Source organism: Girardinichthys multiradiatus, chromosome 3, assembly GCF_021462225.1.
Source record: "Girardinichthys multiradiatus isolate DD_20200921_A chromosome 3, DD_fGirMul_XY1, whole genome shotgun sequence".
Taxonomy (NCBI): domain Eukaryota; kingdom Metazoa; phylum Chordata; class Actinopteri; order Cyprinodontiformes; family Goodeidae; genus Girardinichthys; species Girardinichthys multiradiatus.
This window is the reverse complement of record NC_061796.1, coordinates 20,400,588-20,410,839: the sequence shown is the minus strand read 5'-3', so window position 1 is coordinate 20,410,839 and position 10,252 is coordinate 20,400,588. Positions and strand designations below refer to the sequence as shown.

General features: G+C 41.3%; 1 long non-coding RNA gene across 1 annotated transcript; it reads right to left on the bottom strand.

Annotated features, from left to right (window-relative positions):
• Positions 1-5,450: 5,450 nt before the first annotated feature.
• Positions 5,451-7,821, bottom strand: LOC124866378. The gene is made up of 3 exons (XR_007037789.1): positions 7,680-7,821; positions 7,069-7,164; positions 5,451-6,458 (listed from the first exon to the last, which is right to left on the bottom strand). It is a non-coding gene; the product is annotated as an uncharacterized LOC124866378 (long non-coding RNA).
• Positions 7,822-10,252: the final 2,431 nt, after the last annotated feature.

Sequence of the window (10,252 nt, the reverse complement as noted above, 5' to 3'; positions counted from 1 at the left end):
TAACTTGTTTCGTAAAGTTTTGAGGATGTTCCTATGAAATTAGTTTTGGACCTTAGTGTTGTAATAAGTTCTTCTCTTGTTGTTAGTTCCGTACTTTAGAAAAATTATAGAAAGCCATGTCATTGTTCATTTACAGGCAGTAAACCAAAAACACAACCTTATTATCATTTTCCACTGCTGCCTGTGAGCAACATCACAGCATTCAGAATGGCAATCAAATTATAGACAAAACCAAATACCACATGCAAAATAGAAAACATCATCAAATAAATGGCCGAGCAACAACTTATTTGCTCATGTAATGCAACAGAAAAGGTACCTAAGAGTTTTACTACTGAACTTTTAACTGACTGAAGTTCACAGAACAAGCAGTTGTTATTGATGTCGCCCATGGCGCTAGTCAGCCACTAGCCATTTCAATCAACTTTGCTTACTCACCAAGACTTCACCTAAAGTTGTCAGGGTGTGTCACCTTTTGGACTCTGTGTTGGGTTTGTGTTTTGTTTTCTCCTCAGTTATTTTGAGTGTTAGGTTGTGTTTCTTTCCCTCCTCATTCATAGCTCCTTTAGTTAGTGTTATCTTTCTTAATTATGACTTAGTGTGGTTTTGTCTTTGTTGTCATGATTGCTATTATTATTATGTTTATTATTATTGTGCTCTGTTTATCTTATGTCTCCAGACCCTCTGGTTAGGTTGTGTTTACTTGTTGTTTACATTTTGTTTGTTTACATCCTAGTCCTCATGTTCTCTGCTTCCCTTCGTGTCAGTTCAGTCTGTGTGGTGTTAGGTTTCGTTACTCTGTAATCTGGTTTGCTTTATGGGTTCCTTGTTCGTTCTTAGGTTATGGTGTTTCTTATGTTCCCTCTAGTTTCTCGGTTCATGATTTTTCTTTACTCTCATGCTTCATTTGGTTATTTGTTTATAGCTTCGTTTCGGTATTGTTTATTAGTCCCTCGTCATGTTTTAGTCTATGTATTGTTTTCACCTGTTCCCTCTGCCTTCCTGCCTCCTTGTCACACCTGTTCTTAGTTCCTTGATTACCTGCCTTTGTTCTCGCTCTGTATATTAGTTGGTTTTGTTTCATTGTCCTTTGCTGGTTCCTCATTTCACACCCGATCACAACCCCTGATTAAGTTCAGCCTTTGCTACGTTCCTGCAGTGATACTCGAGTAAGTTTTGGACCATTTTCATGCTTGTACCTGCAGTGGGTGTTGTTATATTTTGCTTCGCCTTGAAACCTGCCAATAAAACTGAAGACGATTCACAATGCTGCTGCCAAGTTCTTATCTGCGCTTTGGTCCACCCCAAAACCACAATGTGACAAACGTTTTATATAGATGCTTCAGTCGGGGCCGCTGCATCACACAATGTTCCCCAGTTATGTAAAATATCAATCCCAAACATTTTTTATCAAGAGAAATTCTCGAGTTGTCTTTTCAAAGCAGCGCATTGGCTCGTCTCCGTCTTTTTGACTTGGTTCAGTATGCTGCGTTTTCAGGGGTGGGTCATAATCTGTTTAACCAATTAACCCTCGAAGAGCTGCTGACTACCTGGTTAGACACACAACCCTTCAGTCTCACAAACTGTGGCCTGTCAGGTGTGGCAATACAGGTACGAGATTATGAGTTCGGATTAATAGGAGGAGCAGACTCAGCTGCCTATTATGAACTCAACCAGTTGAGGAACAAGCAAACAAACCACACAATGAAATAAGCAAATGCTGGGAGATGAAGTTTGATAAGTCCTTTCTTTTTCTGGTAGCAGGGCCCAATAAGACAGCTTTATGTATTAAGAACGTGTTTCACACGGAAAGAAAATTTGTGTTTCACCTCTGTGCAAATAATTACTCAGTGGTGACTTTAAAAGGCTACATACTAAAAATTAAAACTAGAATTTACTTAAAACCTAATTGAAATTGGGATTAAAATTACAAGATGGCGCCGCAGATGGTCGCCTCGGCGTGTTGGTGCGCATTGTTTTGTTTTGTTTTTTGCTTTAAAACGGTCTTCTGTGATGGTACCCGGAGCTCTCTCACCAGAGAAGAACTCATGAACATCAGGGCTACTACACCAGAGGAGTTATTTCCAACTTTTCTACCTACTGCTCTGGAATATTTGGACATTCTGGTCAAAGGTTCCGCTCACCTTTGTTCACGCGGTGAAACGCCGGAAGAGAGGGAAACGGGCTGGGGTGCTGGTACGACTTCACCAGCGTGGACTACAAACACCGTTACCTGGAATATTTCTCTCTAACGTGCGCTCACTTCCCAACAAAATGGAGGAACTACAACTGTTGTTGGGGAAAAACAGGGACTTTTATTCATCGGCAGTTTTGTGCTTCACGGAGACGTGGCTGTGTGGATTAATACCGGACTCTGCGCTGCAGCTGGCAGGATTCCAGCTCTACAGAGCGGACAGAGACACGGAACTCTCCGGCAAAGCAAAAGGTGGAGGAATCTGTTTTTACCTCAACAGTGGTTGGTGCAACGACGTGACAGTGATTCAGCAGCACTGTTCTCCAGACCTGGAATCCTTCATCATAAACTGTAAGCCTTTCTATTCCCCCCGTGAGTTCGCTTCGTTCATCCTGGTCGGTGTTTACATCCCGCCGCAAGCTAACGTGCAGGTCGCACAGCGCATGCTCGCCGACCAGATACTGAGTGTGGAGCGGACCAACCCGGACTCCTTAGTAATCGTCGCTGGTGACTTTAACAAAGGTAATCTGACCCACGAACTCCCCAAATACAGACAGTTTATAAAATGTCCGACCAGAGAGGACAACATTCTGGATCACTGTTACACCACCATCAGAGACGCTTATCACGCCGTCCCACGTGCTGCACTGGGCCAATCCGACCACATCATGGTCCACCTGATTCCTGCATACAGGCAGAAACTAAAGCTCTGCAAACCTGTTGTGAGGACGACAAGGAAGTGGAGCAGTGAGGCTGTGGAGAATCTCCAGGCGTGTTTAGGCTGTACAGACTGGGATGTGTTCAGGACTACTACCAACAGTCTGGACGAGTACACAGAGGCTGTGACTTCCTACATCAGCTTCTGTGAGGACAGCTGTGTACCATCATGCACCAGGGTGAGTTACAACAACGACAAACCCTGGTTCACAGCTAAACTCAGAAGGTTAAGACTGGATAAGGAAGAGGCCTTCAGGAGTGGGGACAAAGACATATACAGAGAGGCAAAGTACAAGTTTGGCAAGGCAGTGAAAGAGGCCAAACGACTGTACTCTGAGAAGCTCCAAAACCAGTTCTCAGCCAACGACTCTGCGTCTGTCTGAAAGGGCTCAAGCAAATCACCAACTACAAGCCGAAAGCCCCCCACTCCATCAACGACCGACGCCTCGCCAACGACCTGATCGAGTTCTACTGCCGCTTTGAAAGACAAAGGGACAGTCCTGCAACCATCTCCCACGACGCCCCCCAACAGCTGCAGCCACAATCCACCACCCCCACCTCCCCAACCTCAAGAGGGGCCTTGGCACCTCCAATCCCCACCCTGAAGTTCCCCCCCACCAGCCCCCTACCCACGCCGAGGACGGCTCTTTCCATCCAGGAGAGGGACGTCAACAAACTCTTCAGGAGACAGAACCCCCGGAAAGCTGCTGGTCCGGATTCTGTCTCACCAGCCAGCCTGAAGCACTGCGCTGATCAGCTGTCTCCAGTCTTCACAGACATTTTTAACACCTCACTGGAGACATGTCATGTGCCAGCCTGCTTCAAGTCCTCCACCATCGTCCCTGTTCCCAAGAAGCCAAGGACCACAGGGCTTAATGACTTCAGACCCGTCGCCCTGACCTCTGTGGTGATGAAGTCCTTTGAGCGCCTTGTGCTCTCACACCTAAAAGACATCACCGACCCCCTCCTGGACCCCCTGCAGTTTGCCTACAGAGCCAACAGGTCTGTAGATGATGCAGTCAACCTAGCCCTTCACTTCATCCTCCGGCACCTGGACTCCACAGGAACCTATGCCAGGATCCTGTTTGTGGATTTCAGCTCTGCCTTCAACACCATCGTCCCAGTTCTGCTACAGGAGAAGCTCTCCCAGCTGAGTGTGCCCGACTCCACCTGCAGGTGGATCACTGACTTCCTGTCTGACAGGAAGCAGCGCGTGAGGCTGGGGAAGCACGTCTCTGACTCCCTGACCATCAGCACCGGTTCCCCCCAAGGCTGTGTTCTCTCTCCTCTGCTCTTCTCCCTGTACACCAACAGCTGCACCTCCAGTCACCAGTCTGTCAAGCTTCTGAAGTTTGCGGACGACACCACCCTGATCGGACTCATCTCTGATGGTGACGAGTCCGCATACAGATGGGAGGTGGACCATCTGTTGGACTGGTGCAGCCAGAACAACCTTGAGCTCAACGCTCTAAAGACAGTGGAGATGGTTGTGGACTTCAGGCAGAACCCAGCCCCACCTGCCCCCATCACCCTCTGTGACTCCACAATTGACACTGTGGAATCTTTCCGCTTCCTGGGAACCATCATCTCCCAGGATCTCAAGTGGGAGCCAAACATCAGCTCCCTCATCAAGAAAGCCCAGCAGAGGATGTTCTTCCTGCGGCAGCTGAAGAAATTCAACCTGCCAAAGACTATGATGGTGCACTTCTACACAGCCATCATTGAGTCCATCCTCACCTCCTCCATCACCATCTGGTACGCCGCTGCTACAGCCAAGGATAAGGGCAGGCTGCAGCGTGTCATTCGGTCTGCTGAGAAGGTGATTGGCTGCAGTCTACTGTCGCTCCAGGAACTGTACACCTCCAGGACCCTGAAGCGGGCAGGGAAGATTCTGGCTGATCCCTCCCACCCCGGTCACAGACTCTTTGAGACTCTCCCCTCTGGCAGGAGGCTGCGGTCCATCCGGACCAAAACCTCACGCCACAAGAACAGTTTTTTCCCATCTGCCACCAGCCTGGTTAACAAAGCCCGGAAACCACACTGACACTGTCCCTTTCCCCCACACCCCCCCTTTTTTTGCTGACAGGACACCTGTAACCTGTAACTCTATGCGTTACATTAACGCTCAGCTTGGACTCCTGCTTACTTGCACTGCTTTACTTGCACAATGATCACCTGCACTGTTGTATTGCTCTTGCATCTTATACTGCTCTATATTTACTCTCACTCACTTAAAACTGTGCACTTATATTTATATTATATTGTAGATATGTTTGTACTGTTTAATTTGTATTGTATTGCACCGACTACGCCAAAACAAATTCCTTGTATGTCCAAAAACGTACTTGGCAATAAAGCTTTTCTGATTCTGATTCTGATTCTGATTCTGAAATATAAAATGTATTGTCTTTCACTGGTAGTCCAAGTTATAAAACCAATTTATGAAAATATGCATATAAAAAAGGACCACATATTAAAATGTTTCAAAATAAATTTGTTTTTATTTTTCATAAATATGGCAATAAATCCAAACAAAAAATTGTATTTTAGTGCTGCTGCCACCTGACATTATCAGGATGAAAAAAAGCTTTAGATTGGACAGAAGTGAACACTGACACTTCCTATCATTAAATTTAACAAAAAACAGTTGTGAAAAAGCCTGTACACTGCAAAAATTACAGGATCACAATAATAACTAAGTTGCTTCTGTATCTTTTTGAAAAGGAAATACACTGAAAACAGATTCTCAATATTTTGAATTAGCTTTTGAGAATGAAAAATATCCTGTTTTAGTGTTAACAGCGTATAAACAGAAGAGAGAGAAAAAACCAAAACACCCTAAATTAGACTGAGTATAAAACTGTCTTGAAAGAAATGCTTGTGTAGGTAAGTTCAAAAACTAAAAAAGCATTATCCCTGTTACTTCAAAGCCTTTTCCACTTGAAGGAAAAAGTACCAACCCAGGGAGCCAATCACGAACAAGGGCTCATATTATAACACAAAGTGAACAAAACAATGAAAGGGGGTCATGTTTTACTTTCTGTCCCCCAGTAAATAACACAACAGCTGTCATGACCCAAGAACTAGGTCAGACCCTGGTTCAGGCTGATGACCCTCATAAAAAAACTCTTTTTATGTTTTTTAAGGTAATGCATTAACTGAACCTTTTTATGAATATGCTCATGTATTTAAGAGGTTCTATGTTTCAGATGCAATTTGGTGAAACGTTGTCAGCTACAATGCACAGAGGTGGGGTTTCAGTCTCTGAACCTTCACTGAAAGGTTTCCAAGATCCAGTTCCAGGGACAGTTTTTGAAATACCACAAAAATAAATTTGAGATTCTTGGGATATTTCAGATCCAAAACATGGGCAAGTCCCAACGGAAAGCAACAGACTCTGCTGAGATCCCAGAGTAAAGTGAGAACAGTCATCAGGAAAGATCCTTACATCAGTAGGTTGGACTGACTCATCTTGGTTCTGCAGCAGGTACATCTTCATCAAATCCTCAGCCAGAACCTTTTGAACGCAGACTTCAGAAGCATTCTCCTATAGACATAAAAAAAACTTGAGTAAGATAATTTCAGTTTTAATCCCATGTATTTGACATGATGTAAGACATGATCACACAAAAAAACGGTTTTACATAAAGTCTAAAGATATTCAGGAAAATTTGGAAGTTGATGTTCGAATTATTCTGTTCTTTTATATGTCATAATGTTTTTATGCAGGATAAATTGTCTCTCAGGTTGAAATATGAGGGGAGTGGTTGGTTTTGGAGCAGCAGGGGTTGGTTGCTACACAACATGATGCAAAAAGACATTTGATTTTCTGCTTTATGACATGTTAAATGTCTATGTCATGTACTTGAATACATCTCCAGCATTTATGTGCATGTCTAAAGCAACATGGAGGGTGGTACAGCAAATCATGTCCTCTTGTCTTAGACACAAGCTCTCTGACCTGCTGATTTCTATGATGCTGTATTTTGGGGATGGGGGGCAAATCTCAGTGAGAATTCCAATACTAACATGCATTGAACAGTCTAAATCCTGAAAACACCACTACTGTACAGTTCACTAAATCTAATTTTAATTTGTTTCATAGAAACTTGTGAACCCCTTGGCGAAACTTTCTGAAAGTGATTAACTGCACCAACCTTAAAGTGTTTGATAAAGCCAATCACATCTTCTCCTAGATGGTCAGTGAGACATTGGATGATAAATATTGTTGTCTTCTCAATGGCAATTCCCTTCTGTGAAACACAACATCTCAAATCTTAGAAAAATATGCAACACTGCACCTTCAACACACTTTTTGCTTCTCTGTGCAAGCTTAAACATAACTATTGCAGTTGAGTTAACAGTAGAGAAATTATGCACTTGGTGAATTTTCTAGAATAAAATATAACAAATCTGGCACATGCCCCTGAGCAAGAAGAGAAGGCAATTAAAGATTGATCAATATAAATTTGTGAATTTATTATGGGAAAAAGATGATAAATATAAATAAAGATAAAAATGAGTTTGAGTGATGATTCTAAAGAAGGAAAATATTAAAGGTGTTCTGAAAAGCAGGAGGAATAGGCATAGAGGTTTCCAAATCAACGAAAGAGTTGAGAACCTAAGTGGATAAAAAATTTCTGATGAGAATTTAGAACTGTCCTACGTAACCTGAGATCGCTCACAAAAAACGTAAATGACAGAGTTTGAATTATGATAAAGGCTGGGTTAAAGAGATTTTTATTTTTGGCAATTCAATTGTTTTTACTTGAAGTAGAATATTTATCTCTGCCTGTTGTTGCTCTGCAGCACCCTTTTTGGCTTTAAACAAGGACAACAGGTTTGGGAAACAAAAGTCCAACATTGACATAAATATTGGCTCAAGATTCAGTGTTGTGATTCAATGTTGTGCAGACCTGGAAAAGAGGACAAAAAACTAAAACTCTGATTGAACTATAATCATTTCAGTCTAGCAAAAGCTTCAGTCCATATAGCAATGAAAGGAATACCAGACATATCTTAACATATCCACATATCTTTAAGTACATTCAAGTCTGAAGCAAAATCCTTCTCTATCCAAATTTAAATATTAATCATGAAAGCCAATCTTTATTTATACAAATCTGGCCTTGTGGTGATACAAAATGACAGACTGATGAGGTCTCCAACATCAATAAGACTCTTTTAGTTAAAGCCATAGACCCTTCATTAAATTTAAAAAGTCTCATTATTTGGATTTTATATTTGCATTTAGAATCTAAAAAAGCATTAAAAAACCAACATCAAATGTTTGCTTGATATCATGATGTTCTTCACAAATTAAATAAAGGATTATAATATCTAATTTACTCAATTTTAGAATTAACATCAATCCTCTTGAAGTACTTTGAGTACTTACTTCGGCTTTTTGGTAGCAAGGATTGGACTTTCTTTTATTAGTAAAACAGATCCTAAAGAAAAACAAAAAATCAATATTCATCATGCCTGACAAAATAATGTTTCATCATTATGTGCATTGCCATAAGTTAAGTCTCACAAGAAAATACTTTAAATTAGTCAAATAAATCTTAGATTCTTATTTTAATTGAGGGTAACTTCAATGGAGTTGAGGGTAACTTTTTGCAACAGGCTGCATTACAAGACAAAGGGCTTGGATACTTTAAATGAAAACGTCAGAGAGAGGCACTGACAACGGGCAAGCAGACTCTAGATAAACAAACTGGAAAAAGGGGTTGACTAGCCTAAAAAATGAAAGTTTTAGTACTACAATTTTGAGAAAGTTGTATTATAAAACTCTGAGAGAGGGTAAGACAGCGTTAACATTACTTAATCATTTGCTCTGTGGCCACTTACCTGCAGGTTTTACAGATGCCTCCTGCTCTTCTGTCTCTCAACCATTGTTGTCCAGAGAGGAGAGAAGATTTTATCAAGGTAATCTAACATTTAATAATAGTGATATTTACGAAGCCTCTCAATTACTTTTTAGAATGTAGAGGTCTGGTTTGGTCTTGGATCCTCTTGAATTTCATCATGGAGGTAAACTAACCTGGATTTATACATCAGACGAAAAGCCTAAAGGTTGTACAGCTTAGAGAGGGAACAAGACCAAAAAGACTTTTATCATCTTCAAACAACTCAAATGTCAAAAAATGCCATAGGGGGGTTAGGCAAACAGCATTTTCTAAACCTTTAAACTGTTGTCATGTTTGTGTTGGGCAATTGTTTACAAAGAATTCAGACGATTGGAAATGGAAATAGTGACATGAGTGAAAGGAGCTTTTAGATTTAAACATAAAACTATGTAAAAGGCATAATAGAATAGTGCTTTATGTAAACATGTTGTTGATTTTCTTTTCTATCATGTACTTAGTTTGATCAGAAATGCTTTAGATGTTTTGATCTTAGTAAGCATTTCACTCAGGAAGGCTTTTAGTGGTGCGCTTCCTATGCTCATTTTCCCATGTAAATAACTTCTTTGCAAATAACCACTCAATACAGATGTGATTACTGTTTACAGGTTCAAAACCGTTAGGCTGTTTTTGAAATTTGGGTTTCTTTAAAGGGGACACAACATGCTTTTAAATCCTTCCTTTTAAATCATTCAGTTGTGGTCTAAATAAAGTGGAACTGCAATGCTTTGGTCTGAACTCCTTGTTATTGTAGCTCTACAGGTTCCTCTTTTACCTGTTCTGAGGTGCATCTGAGAGCAACTCGTTTTGGTGCCGTCTCTTTAAATGCTATTGAGGCACTTCACCCCCTACCCCCCTACGGTTTAAAGAGCGCTGAACTTTAACCTCTTTGGTCATTTTTGTATTTTGATATCAGAGATACAATTATCTAAATTATCTAGAAACAAGACAAAAACGTAAAAAACAACACGTTTATGTAATAATACTATTCAAAACAGTACGGTTCTGTCCTCAAGGGGCTAAAGGCACATAGCACTAACATAAGCAGAAGGCACAATGCTACTGCTATAAAAACAATGGCCTGGATGTCATATAAACACAATAAATTCATGTCAAATTAAAGTTTGTTGTCATTTTAATGTTATTTGCAGCTTACCGGCTGTGTCCGTCGTTTCCAAAGACACAAGGAACTGACCCATTAATCAGATGAGGCCTTTCAGCAAATCCTTCTTGATACTGAGAGAGGTTGCTGAAGGCACTCGTCCTTGAAGTGGGGAAATAGGAATTTCCCCACTGATGTGAGAACATTTCTATGAAAAATAAAATTTAACCAGGATCTTCGAAGAGATTCTGATGTTTGGGGACGGTGTAATGAATTGCGTGGGTTAATACACTCAAGAACCGAACTGAACTCATCCTCTTTCATCGTAGG